Consider the following 18,883-nt stretch of genomic DNA (forward strand, 5'->3'; position numbering starts at 1 on the left):
TAGATCAAATGAGGGGATAGAGCTCTGAATGTGGTAGAGGCTGGTTCCTGGGGCTCAGTGAGGTACTTCTGCTACCCATGAGCAAGAGAGGTGCCTTCTGGGTCTTCTTCCAGGAAGGTGCTAGGGGAAACCCAGAGAGGAGAAGCCAAAAAGCTGCAGCCAAACACAGAGAGAAGCAGAAGCAACCCAAGCGGGGGATATGCGCTGTACAGCAACTTTCCAGTTATGCCCAGGCTTTCCAGTTCCCTTCCGATTTTCTTTCTTCTTTTTCAGCCAGATCTTTTAGCAGCTTCCCTATCCACCTCCCTTTTCTTATTTTTCCTTGCTTTTCTGTACCCTCACCCTCCCTCTCCTTTCCATGTGTGTATTCTCTTTACAATCTTTCACTCCTCCTTCACCACCCCTCCAAAAATGACCAATGAGTTTTGCTGTAATCTTTCTGTCCCCTTCTCTTTTCCATTCAACCTCTCCTCTGACAGCTCTCTTGTCTGTGTAGTTAGCAAGCTCTTCAGGAGAAAACCACTGGATCTTCTGAGACTATGTTGCCATGAAAACTAACACCAGATCTGTGAGCAGTAAAGATTTGACCCAGAAGAGGTCACACAACTGAGCTTTGGGGTTTATGCTGACTCCACACCAGTGCTGAGAAAACAGGCTGCAGTTGGTTTGGTACAACGTTGGATGGCTAGGGGAAGACGATACTGAAGCTGGCATAAAGCCAACCAGTATAAAGCTAAATTACCAACATTTAAAAATACAGTTGAATTTGCAGAATTATTTCATACAGCGTCAGCATTTTGGCTCATGTGGCTTTCGTGCTTTTGATCCAGTAGTGGGAGCCCTGAAGCAGGAGTTATTGTGTTCTTGAACGACAGCCCAAAGTTGCAGAGCACCCAGCAAGATGAAGCTTACCTTAGCTTGCTCCTTAGGCGCTTTTGGAAGAAGCACTATTTTATTATTAATAGTAATAGTAGTAAAAATACTAATAATTATTCTGTGCATTAAGCCAACAGCCATTCAGGTGGTGCCTAAGTTACTGAAAATAACTTGGAAACCTAATCAACTCGAACCACTCCGTTTCCTGGAGGGGAAGGCTTCTACCTCCAGCATGGTGCTGGAGAAGGTGGAGAAGTCTCTGTGCCTTAGCTGCTTTTATCTACCAAGCACTCTTGAGGAGGGCAGGGCCACTCTCACGTGGAAATCACCCAGGCCACATACTTGTCCCAACATGCCTGGAAATTGTCAGGAAAATGAAGGTAGAAGATTGTTCCCTGTCTGGATCTGCTTCACTACCCAGCAGTCTGTTGATCAAAATTTCACCATCATTTCTCTGCAATAAGTACTGAAAGCCTATAAAATGCTCCAAGCATTGCGTAACAGGAATAAACCTGAGCTGGGAGCTCTGAAAGATTAGCTGGACCGATGCTGTGCTTGGAAATCCAGCTTCTGACTAGGTGACAGAGGATCCTGTAGTTTCAGCCTGTTGGGATTTGATATTTGTTGTCTGAACACACAGTTGACCACATAGCTTACTGCTTTCAGCATGCCTCCTTTCCTCTAGAATCCCGTACCTCTGCCCAGGGTCACCCAACAGACCTGTAACCACATGTGCCCTGCAAGGTCTGCAATGTACCTGTGACAGGCCAGGCATGTGGTCCTTGCAATCTACAGCTGCTCCGTGATAAGCAATGGTGTTAGCTAAGAGACCTTGACAGAGGGCCAAAGTCTCCTTCTTCCATTCAGACAATATTTCTACATGGGGGGAAAAAAAAGAAAAAAAGAAGATTGTACATGGGGTAGCCCTCATTCCACGAGTCTAATCTGCTGCTGTGTCAAAGATATCACATAGTGTTGAAGGCAAATGGGCTTAACTGTGCTCAGCACATAAAAATCAGGCTTTTCCTATGACTCAGAAATGAGTTGCTTAACCACAGACCCGAGAATCCGTGACAGTTCAAGCACAGTCAGTTTTTATACGTCTGAGTTCTTAGACGACAGGGACTTGGCTGGGCAGCACTGTGGGTAAAATTAATTGTAGTCCCTCATCTTCTTAACTTTGCTGAGGGATAACCTCCTCCTCGGAGGGCGAAACAGCCGACTTGAGAGAATGAGCTGTGGCATAGCTCGGAGCCACAGCAAATTCTTACTAACCATGGAGCTTTTTCTAGCAGATACCTGCATCTGGACTGTGGTGCGGAGTACAATGGGATTTAATAAGTGCCATTAAAACTGGCAGACAGCCCTGCTCCTAGAGAGGGGCCATATATTTAAGAACTATGCAAAATATTATGCAGTATGCATGTGACCAAATTCTTTGTAGAGGAAAATCCCTAGGACTGTGTTAAATTAAATAGGATTATGGCTTTCACTAATCTGTATCCAGTGTGACCATACAAGGGTATTAGTTTGATAATATTTAAGGACTTAGCTCTACAGCAGCAGCGATCAGCTGTCTAAGCTCAGTGACTGTGTTGTAGGTGAAAATGTTAGCTATTAAAGAGATTGCTATTTACATTGCCCGAATTAAACATGTGACACTCACCAGCTGGCAAATTAAGCACAAGAAAGTTATGCATATGTCAAGGCATTTTTCCCTTTTGGAATAAGTAGAAGAAGTGAATTGTGGGATGTGACTTCTGTGAGCAGCACTGCTGGGCCCTGCTCTTCTGAAGCCGTGGGTAATGCTCCCATCATCTTCGGTGAGAGTGGAGGCAAACCGGTGTGATGCTAACAAAAACCTCACCCTTGCGCCTGAAGCCTTTTCCCTGAGTGGCACAAATGGATTGTTAGATAATTTAGCCATATAGCATGGTACCTAAGCTGGGAGCATTCCTTGTCAACCCGGCATTTGTTTACCAGGAGTTACACAGGTAGTGGTATTACCAGGAGTTACACAGGTAGTGGTATTACGATGCTGCAGCTGCCTCCAGTCGCTGAAATCAGAGGTAACTCTGTGGCATACACTGGCAAACACTGACATTTTAATGGCTCTCTCCGAAAAAGCAAACAGATAACTCTCTTCGAGCCTGTTTCTGCACAGAGACACACACGTGTATAAATATATATATATGCTCAACTGGAAAACATTAGGAGCCTTCTTAAAGGGAAATCCTAGTAATGCAGTATGAAAAACATGCAAAGCAGAAAAAGGATCTAAGCCACAGCTCAGTTTAAAAGTCATAGAAATTTTCCCACTGATTTCAGTGAAACAAAGATTTTCATTACCTGTATTGAAAGTAGTATTATTTCAGTAAATGGATGACATAACCAGACTATTTTTCTATTAATTTTTTACCAAATTTTATTGTGTTAAAGCTATAAAAAGCCTAATATTACATCTTTAATTATCTTGTATGCATAGAATTTTTACCAAAAAATAAAATAAAACTGATAATCAGCTTGCCTGAAGAGGACTCTTACTCCAAGAATGGATTATATGAAAATGACACCTTTTCCATTATCATTCTGTTCTTAAGGTATTAAAATTTGTATATTTTTAATAGGAGGGAAAAACATTTTTAATACTTCAATTACATGTTCTACAGTCAGCACAGCTAAAATAAAACAATAGGTTTAGCATCTTCTCACATCTCTAACATTGGAAGAAGACTCTACCTGAAGGCCACATTTTTAAAAGAGACATCTATATAAATCCTATTCAGGATAACTGTGTTGTGCAAGTGTGGCAGAGCATAACGATCTGAAAATAAAGTATGATTATAGTGTGGGCTGCAGAATGATCACTCATAAGAATACAGAGCACGAGATGTAGTGGGTTGATTCTTAGCTCCCAGACAAGGCTTGCAGGGCTGCCAGGACAAAATATCCTTTGTGTTTAAATGGAACAGCCATGCATCAGAGGTCAGTCAGGGACACAAGCGTAGGAGAAGCCTAGCGCACCCTTCCAGTCCCTCAGATTGGGTCTGTTCTTTGCCCATTAAGGCAGACCTAATCTGTCCCATCATACTAAAATCTTCATACACGAGCAGCTGGCTATGTAATATTTACAGGAAAGACACGCTGCCCAAAGCAGCCTTACTCACTTGGGCACTGCAGGCGACTTCTTCAAGATGAAGATTCCCTGCAATGGAGGGTGATTTTTGATCACCCCACTTCTAACTGCACATACAGTTAGAATATCTTTCATATGCAAATATAGCTACGATCCATCCAGTTACTCTCCACATGCTTCATAAGTTTACGGTGAACTTTTTATGATTAAAATCCAATTTCTCCATTTTGTTATTTAACCCACTTTTATTATTATCTTATTTCCTTGACTGAGTTAATTGGTTTGCTAAGTGATTGAGTGACCCAGATTAAATATCTAGGAAGTTTCTTAGGATACCCCAGCTGATTTTTTTCTGGCTTAGTCAATCAGCCAGCATTTTAAACAAAAGGGGTTAAAGGAATACAAACGTGAGTTGGAGTCCTACCAAATTTCCTTAGAGTTTCTCCCAGAATCATCAGGAACACTGTTTATGCTTCCTTAAGCTTTCAGTATGCTTTCCAGATGGATGTTTTGGGATCCCAGCTTTGTAAGCAAAACCATTCAACTGAAATGAATGTGTGCCTGGACAGGTTCTTCACCGTATCCTGGAGCCACCTGAACTTATGGCAGTTCCCAAGGATTCATACAACTATGCCAATGCTAGGGCTCTTCTCCAGAAGACACACAAGCTGTGTCTGCTCTTGTCTTTTTTATATTAAAACTCGGGAAAAATTCTAGCCTAGACAGCACAATTTTAAGCTAGAAAGACTTTATTATCACTTCTACAATAACAATATCAAATAGTTAAATGCTAAACTACATTTAATTTAAAATAGGAACCAGCAAGCTATTTAGAAACCCATTAAAGTTCATTTCACTACATTTTTAAACATGAAGAGATGTTTTCTAAAGGCCTGATCCTGACTTGCACCACAAAAGCATCTGTCTCCCAAGTAAATTACTACACCATTGCAATGGCACGACAGTAACAATAATATTAATGAGGGCTGTTTCCAGAGCTGTGTGCTGTAGGTGCAGGAAAGGGCTATGGGCAGAAGCGTCTCTCCTGGTGAGGAGGGATTTCTAGATACCGCAAAATCTTCACGTAGTCCTTGAATCACTGCAATGGGTTTGTTTGCCCAGTGAGTCTCAGGGCAAACAAATACCACTGAGACATAAAATATTTTCTCAAGTGTCAATCTTTCTTAAGTTCACTGAATTCAGAGGAGAGAATTTGGATAATTCCAATTGGTGTTGAGCATTGAAGTACATTCTCTAGCAATTACTTTATCTGGGGAAAGACAGCTTCCATTTTACAAAGACAGGTAGAAAATCCTCTGCCTCCATGCTTGAGAACCTAAACAGAAACAGAACGGCCTATTCACATTAAAAAAAAATCATTCTTCTATTAACTCATTTGCAGTGCTGTCACTTACCTGAACAGGACTAGGGTAGAGGTTATCACTGCATGCCTCTTTGTAATTGTTTTTATACATCAAGCACGTTGCCAAGGAACACCTGTGTGTTTTGGCTTAATTTTTTATCTTTAGGAGGTTTTTGAAATACCAAGAGAACAAAAAAAAAAGAGAAAAGAAAAAAGCTTTAGGTGTACCTGTGACCTCCCATTCAATGTGTCAAAGCAAATCCTAAAGACATGGTGCTAGCTCATAACTCATTTTGAACATGGAAAAAACGGCATACAGTGGTACGCACAAACGTATACCGTTAAACGGTAAGAACAGTTTCTGCAGTGCTTTCAGCCTAGGCCAGCTTGAATTCTCCTGGCAGTTATTGGGCAGAGTCTGGGAGCTGGCACAGGGCAGAGACAGGCAGTTTGCATGTGGTCACTGCTCAGAAAATAATGTAATCGGGTAGATGCAGGATGCTCCATGCCAGCCTGTTCAGTGCCAGAGAGCATTCACTGGCACTTTTAAATTTACTAGCATAACTATAAGCCATGTGTTCTCTTTTCTCTTTGTCAAGAGAATAGGATGCAGAAAGTTAAAAACAACTATACATGCCAATATATCAACTTATACTGAGTTTTAAGGTGAAAGGGAAAAAGAGGCTGGTAATCATATTGTTATAGATGCAGTTTAAAGGCTAAATTCATCCTTGTTCTAAATTCACTGACCTTTATTTGTATGTCAGATCAATAATAATAAAATATTGGCAAATAATATAAAATAAGTTTCTCACAACCTTTCAGCAATGCTTTGTCATCCAAAAAGTTAGGTTAAAATTGAAGAGGTTTGAGAAGAATGAGTCCTCTTAAGATAGATAGGTATGTCAGGCTCCAGCTCCCACAGTATAATATAGTTGTTTACTTCATTTGTAAAAATGCTACCATAAACTTTCCCGGTGAAAATGAATTCTCAAGACATTAAAAAAACCAATTACCAAGCATAGAGCTTTCTTTCTAACGATGTTACACACTGAAAATTCAATCTGGATCATGGAATTATGGGGAGGGCTTCTTCTAGATTTATGCGTGTACCACTCAAAGGTTTTGCAGGTAACCGTCTGCTCAGTCCCACTGAAAACAATGGTGCAGAACAGAATCTGTCTCTGTACGCACCACTTGGGTGTGAAAAGGAAAATGGAGCCTGCTTCACTTCTCAATCATTATATTCCTTCCCCACTGGTACATCCATAATTCACGTTAGCAGCTGTAACCCCACAGAATGGTAAAAACCTCTCTGTTGGAAAGCCATTTATAAATCGTCATTTTTCTGACTTTAACGACATTTTTCTGCATAAGATTCTTATTCTAGCTAAGAATTCCCAACTATCTGAAGATAGATAGTTTTACACCCAAGTTGAATGCCTTGTGTTACTTAAAGAATTTGATAACATTCAAAAGATCAAAACTGACTAGCAGTGATTTACAGGCACAATATTTATCACACAAAATTACACAAAGAAACCACAGAACGAAACATGTTATTGAAACCTCATTCTCTTGCAACGTGACTTTGGCTTTTTGGAGGTGCACATAGAAAGCAATTCTTCATAGGAATTCCATCAGAGCATAAACTGAAAGGATTTCAAAGGTTGTGTCAATTGCAAGTCATTGTAAGTCATTTTTACTTGCACCATGAAGCATGGTTTCACTGAGCTATCTCCACTGGTAGGGCCTCTCTAAACCACAGTGTACTGGCTTTTCCCCCAGTGAAACCAAGCAAAGTACCCCCTGTTCCAGTGTGAACATGATTCAAGCAGTCGTCTGGACCTAAGGACACACTATCAAATCGACACACCAGGAAAATGTGAAAAATTATCAGAGATCACAGCAAACAGTGGTATTTGTGAAACAATAAATTCTTCTTAGACAATGTTTATAAACAATACGTTGTTGATCTGAATACTTCAGCAGTGACCTAACATTTACAGAACAGAGATATAAATACTAACTCATCTCTATGCCACAAAGTACATCTTTCACCTATTGATCTTACTGAAGTGAACCCCTCGGCTCTTCTATGCTCTCACAAGACTACAGATTTAGAAGGATATGGGATAATAATAACGAGTGATTAAACACAGAAGTAAAGGCGGAAGTTTTAGACAAACAACTTAGGACTTTTGAGATTTAGGGGAGGGGAAAGGTGGTTAAGCTAAAAACAAAATCACTGTCTGAAATCCAAGCCAATTATTAGAAACACAAAGTAATCTTACTAATTCTCTGTACCGCAAGACTGCAATAGTTCTACTAAAAGTCAACTTAAATCCACTGTAGAGGAGTCTTAGTTGAGACTAAGAGGAAGAATAATGTACCACCGTTACATTATCAAATTCTATTAGGATAGTTAATTGCCCACATTTACAGTGATTTCATAATCTCCCATTATGGCAGCTGCAGGGAGGAAAGAGAGCAGGGGGACATGTGAATTCTTGGCACTGAAATCACAGAATCTATGTTAAAGGCTTATTAAGACTATTAATCCCTCTCCCTGCTGCTTCTGGATTGTCCCCCATTGTACACTTCCTAGTGTTTTGTCTAACCTAGTTTTAAATATCCCAAGCAATGGGAATGTCTTCAGTTCCCTTAGGAGATTACTTCAAGGCTAATGGATTTCACTGGCAGAGACGCTTTTTGATATCCTGCCTACATTTGCCTCTACTTTATTCCTTTTGATTAAGAAAGTTTCTTGCCTTCTCTTTTTCATGTGAAAGATATGAGATACCCCATGAATATTAGAAATTCCACCCCCTGCCCCGTTGTTACACTTGTAGGCAGTTTTCAAGTGAGGGGTCTAGAGGATTTCCATCCAGATAAAGCCAGTAGCAAGCCGCCAGCAATATTAACCGTCAGTGTAGTCAGACTTTCTTCTCTGGCTGCTGCCGTGCCACTAGAAGTGGTTTCCATACGCAGCCCTCAGCCAGCTACTTGTCACCACCCTCTTCCTAGGGGTTATGCACACCCTCCCACTCCTGATTTTCTGGCTGAGCTATTGCTAGAACTGCTGCTTAAAATGAGCCAGCTTAGTTAAAGCCTGTTTAAACAGTGAATTATTGCTTACCCGTCTCTTTCTGGCTGACAAGGGCTAGACAATCCTCCCAGCCACATCTCATCTAGCTGATGGCGGAGAGAGTAACCCCCAGCAAGTTGGTGGTAACCTTTGCTGCAGCAGAAGGGAAAATGTGAATGCATTCACATTTGTCTCCCTGCTCCTGATGTTCTGTGGAAACTGGGATTGACCGGCGATAAAGAGAAACCTACAGACTGTAAGGAGACAGGCTGAACTTTTTTCCAGACTGAAGGTGCCCGATTAAACCAGGCCTACCTGAGCTTTGCACAAACCATGACAAGCTTTGTCACCATGGTTGTGTTGCAAGAACGATCTGCTACTTCCCTTACTTTGATAAGATTACTTGAAGTAAAAATACTTTCTTTTGAAAAAAATGCCATTTTTGGTTCACTACAGGTGCTGACCGTAACTCCAAGAAGGAGGACTCACACACAGTTAGGTTGTGTGGTCCCAGGAACCGTGGTTGTACACGCCGTCCTTCCAGCCCAGCCTGACTGAGGATGGGAAGACCAGATTCCAGCCCAACAGAAGAGGCAGGCAGTCACTTAAGTGTTATCCTTCTGTAGAGCAGTTGAATTGCATTTACTAGCAAAGACACTAGACACCGTAGTGATAGAAATCGCTAAGAATTAGGAAGCAATGCATTTTTAACCAACGCAACACTCTATCCCTCTCACTGACATCAGAATTTCTGTCTGTAAAGGATAACCATTATCAGAAAGTTAAGGATTTAGGACTCTTTAATGCTTTACAAATGGCTGAGGATGGGGTGATAAATGCGTTTTTTTCTAGGCCTGTTCTAAATTATAATGTTTTGCCAACGTAGATATGTCAGTTCCCGGTGTGAAAAACTCACGTCCCCAGCAGATATTGCTATGTTTGCAGAACTCCTGGTGTGGACGCAACTTTGCCAGAAGGGGAGAGCTTATATTGGCTCAACTTACGTCACTTAGGGAGGTGGTGTAACTATGCCAGAAAAACTCCTTCTGTCAGTTTGAACAGTATGTACTGCGGGGTGCTCTGCCAGCTACAGCGATGGTGGAGCTGTGGGGTAGACAAGACTGCGATCACTGTTGCTCCGTACATTCACTTTTAATTAGCATATTAATCAACGTGCCACATTTGAGAAATGCATCTCATGAAAGACTGCTGCATTTATTGACGTCCTTAGTCTGCATGTCTGCTAATATATCAGAACTGCTACTTTGATGCCTGTCTTGAAACAAGAAACCATGTGCTGCTCAAATGTGTATTCTTGGAAACCAGACAGCTAAATTATGACCTCCCTAGGTCTGTTGGCACCTTTGCTGCAGTCGTATAATTTTATGTTTTCTTGTTCCCCTGCTTGGCATCTACTAGCCTCCAGATCTGGAGATTTTGGAAGTATAGCTCATCCAATCTCTTCTGACTCCGTCAAAGAAATTTTTTGATTTATTGTGATCTAAGTTTAACTGAAAAATCTTTCTATAAAAAAAGAGAAAAAAATGGTTTAGTAAATTCTCTGAAGTGTACTTAATTTGTCCTTGATGCCCTTTTCTCCAAAACACCACACCAACTGCTTTCACATGACTCTGAATGCTGCTCATGCCTGAAATGTATATAGATAGATACTGATTTCAGCAGTTTCCAGTATCAGCTGGTTCCTTCCTCTGGCTAGAGCCGTGTCTGGCAGTTCTTTCCGGTGCTGTGTGACCTCCATGTTTATGTCTAATATCCTGTCTCCATTTACCACAGAGCTGTAATATCATGTACACTTGGTAACATTTATGAAATGTATATGTTGTGCTCTATACTAAGAAAATCGAAGACAAAATATTCTTAAATGTGTTGGGTTTTTTTTTAAATTAGTGGATACATATTTTATTTGAATTGTCCTAAAAAGTGCCAACTAAAATTCAGTAAAGCTAGTGAGATATTTCCCATGCAATACAAGCAATAGAAGTATTGCTTAAGGAAGCAACAGAAAAGAAAACCTTCAAAGTACTGCCATGGGAGTGTTCACCCTAGGCTCATTTGTATTAGCTGTCTCTTCCTTAATGAATTATTTTGGCTCTACCTTCCATAACTGTGACAGAATGAGTTGCAATAATTCAACCTGAAGAGAAATACATCTCCACCTAGAAAATGGCAGTGGTGCCTGGCCTTTAGGAGAATGGGAGAGACATCTATCATTGTTACTATTATTTCTGAATCTGAAAGTCCAACACAAATCTGGACACCACCTTAAGAGCAGGAAAGCTGATACCTACAAAGGGAGCTAGAACTGGTACCTGGCAAATTCCCGACAGTTCATTTGTCTTTAGATAATATCATACCAGTGGTTTTGAGTCAGCAGCTTTTCCATTCCCCATGCTTATCTCTTTCTAGCTGCAGTGTCACCTGTGTGAGACCACTGGTTGTTTTTGTTGAAAAAAATAAAGAGGAGGACATCATCAACCCCAAAAGCATCACTGAATCCCATGTGTCTCAGCAACGTGTGTACCAACAGGTGTGCAACTGGAACAAGTGGAGCAGAATTTACTCAGGGTAAGGAAAATGTGAAGATAAATGGCCTTCACAGTTCTGACACGTCTGTCTCTGGCCAGCAAGCAAGAAAAGCAATACTACATTAGATACCTATGGCATTAGCACTAGCTATTAGCATGTATAAAGATGTTCCACTAGCAGTGGATGCACTCAGAATGAAGAGAAAATACTATCATATTTGTGATCAGCTATCCAGAAAAATAAGATAGCACTTTTTTTCCAGTCTGTAAACCACTTGGGGATCTACTGAGTAGCACCCTTAAACCAGTATGTTTATATGTATTTAAATAGTAGCTAATTTCAAAACAAACTGCACAAATGTTATGTTCAAATTAAAGAAGACAGTAATTCTAGGTTAGAATTAATGCTTTCCACACTGAGAGCAAACCGGGATGAAACTTCCAGTTTCACCGTGTGTGAACATCAGCAAAAGGAGCCTGTAATTTCTTTGAATTGTGGAAAGAAACAAGATCACTTTCCTGCTATTCTTTTACAGTCATTTCATTTCCTGAGTGTACAGCTTACTCTAAAATGTTTGCTAATAACTTAATTAATTAACAAGCTTAGACTCTGAGGCGCTTGCTCCTGCCAATCTCTGCTTTATACAGATATGGCTGTATTAAATTGGCTTTGTCATAGAACCGTTCCCTCTTCCCCCTGTCCCAGCGGTGTGACACAATCTTTAGTTTTTAGATGACCTTAAACTTGGAAAGGTCATTTAAACCTTAGTGATGAGATGCCCCTCTATGTCTTAATTATTATGAGCCAAAATGCAAAAAGATATGAAAAGAGTTTAAGGAAGAAGAAATCTTTTAACCTACATAAAGGCTTCTAATACAGAAAATGAAGCAAATATTCAAACTGTTTCACACACAGAAGAGGTGACAGTGCCAGCAGGCCACCATCTTACTGAGCTATTCTCACCGAGCAGAGCAGTTGCATTTCAGAGTACAATGATATTTGGAAAGAATAGCTGGGATCAGCCAATTTGTTAACCTCTCTGCTAATACTGCCAATTGCGGTGGTGTTTGTAATGTGGGAACCTGTTCAAGAAAGAGCAGAACAGAGACAACTCCCTTTACACAAACTTTCCCATTTTGTGAACCACATCTTAAAGGAGACCACATCCCTCCCATACAGACTGCGGGCCACCTCCCATCCCACCAGTAAACAGCGAATATTTCTGTAATAGCTACGGTAACTGACTTTATGAACTCAGCTCAGAAGTAACGAAAAAAAAAAAGCATAAACAGACAGGAATGGGAGTTTTCAACTTCTTTTAATTCTGTTTGCCATCTAGAAATGAGACAGCTACAGTTCTCTCTGGCTGACTGGTGTCCTCTGGCTGACAGCTGTCAGACCGGGAGGTACTCAGTGCGCCAGCAATAACCACTGTCTGCAGAAGACAAGGACACTGAGTCACGAAAGCCAGGGTAGATGTCACCTGTTGAGACATCAAACGGCAGTGCCTGCGTTAGGGCGCAGGTTCCTTTGTATAACCATCAGAGAGCGAGCCACCTCCAGAACTAGACCTGGAGGGAAAGTCACACTTGGATTTGCCTGTTGTTTCCATTGACCGTCGAGGAACCCAGGCACCTCACTTTTACTCACCCTCTGCGGTTGGCACAAGTCAGGTGCCTAAAATCTGGCCAGCTTTACCTATCAGCCAGTCCTGCAATCTATGTGTCAGAGGGAAAATGCAAGGAACCATGAAAGGCACCTTGCAAAAGCCGAAGACGCTCTGGGGCACTGTCCCAAGGTGAACTCGCTGTAGGGAGTGCAGCTTCAGGGATTCCTGCTCCGACACGCAAACAACATGTGATTTACTGTATCTGTTGCAGTTCTAAGTTTAAAATGTTTATTGCACTCCTAATGTTTTATCCGCTCCAAAACAAAAATGTTTTCCAACAAACAGAGTGTTGAGCTGTGGCTAACTTCATAAAATATCTGTTGGTGACTTACTGGGAAAAGAACAAATAAACAAACCAAACAAAATAAAAAAAGCAGAAACATTTAATTTCCTCCACAATGCAGATGAATTCCTCCAATTCTTTCAAACCCCCTCAGTGCTCCCTCTCCTTCCCATCCCCTCTCTTGTCCCCATAATGTGTTAACTTAAGCTCATTTTCAGTTGGGCAATTAATAACGACAAGCTAACCTCATTGCTTTTTTTCTGTTTGTGTGTTTTGGCTGGGAAATTCCTTAAGAAACGCGTAACAACGGCACGCTGGAGCAGGCCCAATTCGCTTCACAAAACGCACGACGTCCCCAAGAGGGACCGCTGCTCCTGCTGCTGCTGCTGCTGCTGCTGCTGCTGCTGCGGCAGAGGGACACATCTGGCAGGCTTCTCCAGACCCGCGGGGGACGCTGAGGAAGGAGCAGGCGGACTCACCTCGCGGCGGGCGTGCGGGGCAGGGAGGCGGGAGGCGGGAGGCGGGAGGCGGGAGGCGGGAGCCGGGCCGGGGAGGGCGGCGGGGAGCGGGGGACGATGGCGGCGGGGCCGGCGGCGGCAGCGGAGCGGAGGACGCGGCCCCGTCCGCGAAGCTCCGAGCGGGCAAACTTCTGCTGGGGCGCCTCCCGCTCTCCGCGGGACTTTCTGCCCCTCCGCCCGCGGCCCTCGCTGCGAGCCGTGACCCCCCCGGGGCTCCCCCCGGCCCCAGGTGGAGGCAGGGCCGGGAGGAGGGTGCATCGCGGCACCCCCGGCGCGCCGCCGCCGCCGCATCTCCCCCGGGGCGGCGGCGAGGTGGGCGGGGAGGCAGGTGAAGCGGGTGGCCGGGCCCGCTGGGGAAACGCAAAGCGGGGAGATGCTTCTCCCAGAGCAGCAAAGCCAGGCTGGGGAGGGCTCTGGGCATCTCCGGCAGGCTACGGAAAGGCTTCACAGGGCCGTGCTCCCCCCCTGGCTTTCGCCCTGCCCAAAGCGGCCTTCCCCACCCGTGTCCTACCCGCCACCTGCACACCTGCAGAGCTGGACAGTCACGCTGTAATATTGTTTGCTCTTTTATTTGTAAGGCACTATGGTGGATCTTGCTGAAATTTTGCGGAAATACCATCGCTTGCCTAAAATTACGTAATTTCAGATGAGTTTGTTTAGTCTAAGGGAAATTTTGAATGATTAAAACAGGTTTATTTTATAAAGCTGTTTTTTCCTGATCACCTTCATATCACCTTTGGGAAAAACCTTTGGTAAAGTACAAGGCCTACCACCCCCTAATGCATCTCTTCAAAAACATCAGCGTCCTTGATATTGTTGGGTTTAGCTTCATAGAAAACACAAAGACATTCTCCAGCTTTGGAAGAGAAAACTCTAATCTTCACCAAGTAAACTGCACGTACGTTACTTCTGGGAGGTTATACCAGTGATGAGGATAGATGTTTTACTAAGAAATTCAGTGTGCAGCTACAGTATAGAAGCCAGAAACGTTTAGCAAATATGTTTTTACAGTTGATTTGCCTTTATAAATAGCTTATATAGCTTTTCCAATTGCAAATCTCCACCAGTCTTGACATTTTATTTCAGCCACTGGAAGACAATATTCATTAAAACCACAGCTGCTCTGCAGGCAGTCTCAAGTCATTAGTTATAATTAATATCTTTCTATATGCAGACATATAAAAAATCTTTTCTCTTTGTCCTAGTGTTTATGGCAGTGATGTGCCAGACTGCCAGTAAATTTGAAACCTGAGGAGTTTGTTTTCAGAGTCTCCAATGGAGATCAAAGTTACAATAGTCACCCTCTCACTAAAAACTTTTGCCTGTATCAGGCTTATTGGTAGAGTTGTTGCTATAAGTACTGAGCAATATCTTTTTCATGAAGGTTGGACTTTTATAACAGCAAAATAAATTAATGCTGTCCAAAAATAAGACAGAAAAATTTCACCATACTGGGGACCAATATACTTCAGCAAACACTGGCTGTAAACCAAAGAAATATTCTCTTTCCCCAGCTCCCACAGACATGGTTTTCCTCTGATACCTTGGGAGGGAAGCTGAGCTACAGCTATTTCCTGACTTAAAGGGCTTTGGAGGGATCATTGTCCCTCAGTAAGCTAAACCTTTCTGAAGAACACTTATTCATGTGTACCACTTATAATAGTCATTAGCACAATATTTATGCATGACATTGCCTTGACTATCAGTGTCACCCTTACACAGCTAGGAGCTTGATTTTTCACCTATATCAGTCTAACGCTGCTGTACTTCAGTAGACCCCTTAATTTTGGGGAGAGCATACAGAAAAAGGCTAGAGATATTTAGAATATATCCAGTATGAACCAGCATCCCCATTGTGAAAGTGTGATCACAGCACTGCTTTGTAAAAAGTTCAGCATGGATAAAAAGGCACCCATGTGAAAGGAGCCAAGCCACCCTTAGACTTTCTAATCTTTCCTACTTCATGAAAATAGTTCTAAACATTCCTCACTTTCTAAAGCTAAAGGACAAACATCTTTTGAAAGCTTTTCAGACATATTTATATGATTTTTCCAATAAGCATAATATAATGCTGATTAAAGCACAATAAAGTAACATCCATGTGTGCAAAGCATCTGCCCTTGATCTGTGAAAGTCTTCCCTTCTGAAGATGTATATACTTTCATCTTTAATTTTTTATGTGGAAGTTTTTGGCTAGAAGATAATCAGATAATTGTGACAGTTTTATATGAATTTTGGCCTGTTCCAAAAACACTCCAGAGGACATCCCACACTGTTGGGTGAAAATAGCTCATATGACTTTTTTTTTTCCCACCTTAACATTGACAGGCTGCTGATGAATAACAGTAAATCTCCAATTCCTATTGGGCTTACATGTGCAAAGCCTCTTGTCTGTCACGCCTGCCTCCCAACCACAGCACCTGCTGTAGTACAGTCCTGTGAGCTTCACCAAATACTTCCCAGTATCATACCAGGTCGTCCTGTGACTGAAACACATCTCTGGCGCTGGCAGAAGGCCACGTTGCTTTTAAAACCCCCTCACTTCTCCCAGCCCTGGAAAAAATGTGCTTGAAAAAAATGTTAAGAGCTACAGAGTTTTCCATTTTCATTTCAATCAACTCTGAGTCCATGCGCTCCATCTCTATTTAAGGGGGTGTAAAATATCCCCAAGTCAATGTCGCTGACAGTTGACTCTTCTTGGATTTCAGTTATGTCATCGGAGACTGTAGGGCTGGGCACAAGGAAGAGCTGAGGAATGACTGAATGAAACAGACCCGCCGGTCTTCTTCCAAGGCTGGTGGGAAAGATGTGAAATATCTTGACACACTTTGTCCTCTCCTACTAGTTGAAGGACACGTAGAGTTCTCTCCTGGTGACAGACTTTCCTTCCATAAATCTTAGAAAGCCTTCCTTAATACTTTATTTTTCAGTACCAGCCTGGCCATCTTCTCACACTCATGCTGCCAAACAATCCTATGCAATTGCTGGATTTATGTGGTGCTAAAAGAGCCTATAAGCAAGGTTATCAAATAAAAAGCTCTGCTCAGTTATTTTTCACCATGCCATTTTTTTTTTTTCAGAGGACCTAGTCAAAAACATAACTATTTATTACTAAATCTAAAGAATTTACTTATATGCTATGGGCAATCTGCTGAATATGACAGAGCGCACTGTGTATGGACACAAGTTTAAGTCAGCATTTTACAATCCCTGCTTATTCCATTCCTAAGAGACATGGGAAATATGTGAAAGCCTCCCCAGCCTGCTGGTCGAGAGGCCGCTCTTCAGCTTGCTTTCCCTACCTACCTGCCATAAAATGGGTTCAGGGGATTAAAGAGTTTTAGTATTTTCTAACTTTTAGCTGTAATTAGGGAGTATTTGACAGGGAAAAAGGCTGGTGGAAATACTGAATCTGGTTTTTCCAAGTGGATTTAGGGTATGTAGCTATAACATAATGAAAGACAAAATTCTTTTTAAGAATGAAACAAAGTTTGAAATATGTTTGGTGCTGGGTGAGTTTGCACTAATCTACAATGGGAAAATGATCTGTTACTTCATTGTAATACTCTTCTGGGTCAATTTTGCAGATTACAGATATGACACAGCAGAATTTATAAATAAGATTAACTGATTTTATAGCTTCACCTTGTCATTCTTCCACAGAAATATCATCTAGTAGAAATCAGCTACAGACGGCCAAGTTTGTAACAGGAGGCTTTTCATTATTAGACCTGCAACATTATCGAAATGACCACACGGGACAATAAGGAAAAAAAGCAATGTGTGTGCACATGTATGTGTGGGTGCATGCTTGCATTATGCATGTGTGCATTTATAGGCATCTGTACATTGCTACAGTAACTTCTCTCGTCTTGGAGCTTTCCTTCAGCTGTTTTAAGATAGCCAGAAGGTAACAGTAACTGTCACTTGCCTGTTGCTTGCTGCTTCAAAATATTTTCCTTTGATTTCTTCTATCAGTTCTCTTTACCTGTCAATCAAATGTAAGTTTCTCCTTGATTTTAGCAGTCTGCTTGATGTGGCACTTATGAGGGCCAGAGCATTTCTGTGCTCTGGCATCTGAACCTGTTCCTTCTGCCGATTACTGTTCCATGCCCCATCCTATGCCATTGCTGAAGCTGGAATACTATCCCCTTTAGGCTCCTTCCTCTAAATCCCTACTTGTCCTGAGACACTGCTACAAACAACAGGCCATGTTGACAAATTACCACAAGCATTTAGAGTTCACCCATTTTTTTAAGTCTTCGTGATTTTTCTCCTTTTACATGGCTATAGAATATGGTTAAATGCCACCAGATCCAATTGGTGTTTTACCACCGTACCTCCCGCGGAGCATATTTAGTCCATTAGTGACTACCTAAGTTTTGCTTCAAAACAATCAGAGATGCCTTTTTGGTTCAACTTAGACTATAATCAAATGTCAAAATTTTGCATTGAGGAAAAGAAACTGGCCAGTTCTGCTCTTGATTATGTAGATACTTGCTTTTTTAAGCTAGCAGCTTCAATACTTAAGAATAACTGTAGGCTGAATAAAATGCCCAAGAAATTGATAACAAGCCCTTACATCAAGGAAAAATCCATGTAAAGTATGTATTCTTTTGCTTTGTCCTAAGATATTTCTTCTTATATCTAAAGCACACTTTTGATTTATCTCTTAAAGAAATACACATCCAAAAATTAAAGGACAATGTACTGTTTTATCATCTTTGAATACCTTGTTACATTACAATGACCAGGCAACTTTCCATCTGTAGTTTTGCAAAGAGCTTCCTGGCTGACCCAAAAGCTATATGTTTTATCTTTGTTGGTCTCTAAGAGCTTAGCCAGGTAAAGTAGTGCAGCTTGAGTTACTTCATCCACAAAACTCCTTCTGAAGTCCTGCCAGCTGCCTCCTTTTGTTTTGAATGGTTTGGCAGACATTAGGGAAAAAATAAAATCTTGGCTATGCCGTGAAACATGTCCACCCTTCTTTGCTGCAAGAGTGCTGTCCCTGTCACTCGTGTTGAAGAAAATTGCTAGCACTGCACTTAAAAACTTGCTCTGCTGAGATTTTCTGGGTGGTATTCAGTTAGCATTGCCGACTGGATCCATGAGGCGCCAGGTCAGAGGAAAATCTGCTTAATATTTTAGAAAAACTTAGACTCAGTCCTCAAGGAACCGAGGAAGTACATTGCTCCTTGCAACAGTGTGGATTATATCCGTATTAAATTGTAACCTCCATTTTGCCTTGTAAACTCCCCTGCGGTTTAGGACTTCCATTTTGGATTGTGTACTGGGATTATGTCTAACTTCTGTGACTGAATTTCTCCTGTTGATCCTGATAAAATAAACAGTGACATATTAAAGCCTGATCATAGCAGCATTTCTTTTAATCTGTTCATGAGC

General features: G+C 41.8%; 1 long non-coding RNA gene across 1 annotated transcript in view; it reads left to right on the plus strand.

Moving 5' to 3' along the window:
- LOC143157365 (uncharacterized) overlaps positions 1–10,319 on the plus strand; it is a 34,566-nt gene extending 24,247 nt beyond the window's left edge. The window contains exon 3 of the long non-coding RNA XR_012994770.1: positions 8,920–10,319. This is a non-coding gene — a long non-coding RNA (uncharacterized LOC143157365). The remainder of the gene's footprint in view (positions 1–8,919) is intronic.
- Positions 10,320–18,883: the final 8,564 nt, after the last annotated feature.

The sequence above is a fragment of the Aptenodytes patagonicus genome, chromosome 2, assembly GCF_965638725.1.
Source record: "Aptenodytes patagonicus chromosome 2, bAptPat1.pri.cur, whole genome shotgun sequence".
Taxonomy (NCBI): Eukaryota; Metazoa; Chordata; class Aves; order Sphenisciformes; family Spheniscidae; genus Aptenodytes; species Aptenodytes patagonicus.